The sequence below is a fragment of the Mandrillus leucophaeus genome, unplaced genomic scaffold (genome assembly GCF_000951045.1).
Source record: "Mandrillus leucophaeus isolate KB7577 unplaced genomic scaffold, Mleu.le_1.0 Scaffold123, whole genome shotgun sequence".
NCBI lineage: Eukaryota > Metazoa > Chordata > Mammalia > Primates > Cercopithecidae > Mandrillus > Mandrillus leucophaeus.
The window spans coordinates 3,264,103-3,266,639 of record NW_012100654.1 but is presented as its reverse complement, the minus strand read 5'-3'; positions in this window follow the sequence as shown (position 1 = coordinate 3,266,639).

The following is a 2,537-nucleotide window of genomic DNA, read 5'->3' as shown; positions in this document are numbered from 1 at the left end:
GATAGGTAGATTGCAAAAATTTTCTCCCATTCTGTAGGTTGCCTGTTCACTCTGATGGTAGTTTCTTTTGCTGTGCAGAAGCTCTTCAGTTTAATTAGATCCCATTTGTCAATTTTGGCTTTTGTTGCCATTGCTTTTGGTGTTTTAGACTGGACAGGTAATTTAATAAAGGTCTTGGTGGTTCTCAGTGGAAAGTTGAGTTGCCGTCATCACCCATCCTGGAGGTGGGGGTGCAGGTGGGTAAAGGTGGTACAGGCAGGTTGAATGGGAGTTAAGGGTTAGGAGGATTGAGGGAGCATTGGGATGTGCAGTGGGATTATTGACTGTCATAATGACTTGAGAACAAGGGAAGGGAGCTGAATGTCCTACCTTAAATATAATGCTCATTATAAAGAGCATTATAAAGCATTTTGTCTAGACTAAAATGCTAATAGCACCCCTGGAGAGAAACACTGGAAGGGAAATCAGTAATTAGCATGACTCTTCTAGTGCCTCCTCTAAAATACCAATTAAGTCTTCACAGGGAGTTGACGGCAGTGACCACAAGAATGTCTGCTCTGGGAAGTAGAGATGAAGGAGGATGCCAGGTTTCTGATGTGTCAGCTCTGCTGGTGGTAAACTGCATATTGTCTTATGAGGCATAACGAGCCTGAAGGGCACTGCTGGCTGGACACAGAGCTGGGCAATGGTGTGCTATAAAAAGCATGCCCATGGAAAGGAACATAAGTCTCCTTTTATTTCTTTATATGTCTAAATGAAGACACAACTGGAACACAAAAACTACACATCAATCCATCATAGGAGAAACTATTTTAGAATAGAGCAGTGGTTCTCAAAGTGTGGTCCCTAATTAGCATCACCTGGGAACTTGTTAGATATGCAGATTATTGGGTCCTACCCCAGACCTGCTGAATCAGAAACTCTGGGTGTGAGGCTGAGCAACCTGTGTATTGACAAGTCCTCCAGGTGACTCTGATGCAGGCTCAAGGCTGAGAACCACTGGTCTAGAAAGTCTGGGGCTCAATATGGCAATCAGTCACATGAGAGATTTTAGAAATCCTGCTTCATCCCTGTGTAGAGTTTCTATTAGGCTCAGAGAGGGAGGGGAATATTTCAATATGTCTATGGCAAGCAACTGATCAGGGGTGGAACACCTGAAGACAGAAGACCCCAGGGATGAGAAATAAGGACAAAGAGTAAATTATCAAGGGTCAATCTGAGCCTCAAGTTTGATTAACCATCCTAGGAAGAGTTTGTTTTAATTTAACTTGTATTTCTGTTTGAATAGCAAATACAGTTATATGATTAGAAATAGCGTTGGGGCTCAGAAAACAATACCCCAAAATGAAGGCTTCAGAAGCAAAAGTTTCTCTCCAACCTTCTCCTTCCCTCCTGTCTCTGGCCACTCATTCTACTCCAAGAACACTAGAATCCCTCTTCCCCAAGGCAGGTTACAGAAACCAGAACCCCTTTTCCTTAACGCCAGCCATGAAACCTAAAAGTATTACTCTAACTTCTCCCTATGGCCTTTCTGTGTAAAAACTGGCCATAAAGAAATTATCTGACCACCTTGTTTGATTGTAGGTCATAAGAGCCCCATTCCAGAGAGAGTCTTGCCCTATCAGAAGGAAGGAATGCTGCACAGAGAGGAGGAATACAAACAGAAAGGCCTTGCTGAGTTTCCCTACTCAGTCTATTAGCATTAGATTATACCCTTTTTGTCCAATCATATTTTACACAGTTGTCCACAGTTTCTTGAACCTAAGCATAAAAATGAACAGTTTCCTTTGTATCTTTGGGTCTTCATTCTGAAGGCTCCCATGTCATGGAAAACTATGATGAAATAAATTTTTGTGCCTTTTCTACTATTAATCCACCTTTTGTCATTTGGTGTTTGGTGAACCTTCAGAGCGCAAAGGAGAAGTTTTCCCTTGCCTCTTCAACTGAAAAGATACAAAAGTATACAGTGAAATGTCTTTCACCCACACCTGCTTCTAGGTACCCAGCTCCTAGGTATCCAGCACCAACTTCTCTTCCCTTCCAGAATCAGCCATGTAATCAGCATCTTCTAGAGATATGTTTTGAAAATACATGCATATTTTTATACCCACTTTCTCTTAAATACAAATAATAACATATTATACACACTCTTCTACACCTTGCTTTATTTCACTTAATATATTTTGGAGGTTATTCCATACCGGAAACATCAAGAAACACTTACAAGTGTTCTGAGTGTCTGGAAACATACAACACTCCAGGGCATGGGTATCTTTCCTGCAGATAAGGAGTACCTGCTAGGCTACCACATGATGTTTGTGGATTTCTTAGTGAACCTGCTGTAGGGAAGCTGTACTAAAATTCTCAGTTTGGAGAACTCTCCGCAGGCCTACTTGTATTTTGGGTTTTTTTTGTTTGTTTGTTTTTGTTTTTGTTTTGAGACGGAGTCTCGCTCTGTCGCCCAGGCTGGAGTGCAGGGGTGCGATCTCTGCTCACTGCAAGCTCCGCCTCCCGGGTTCACACCATTCTCCTGCCTC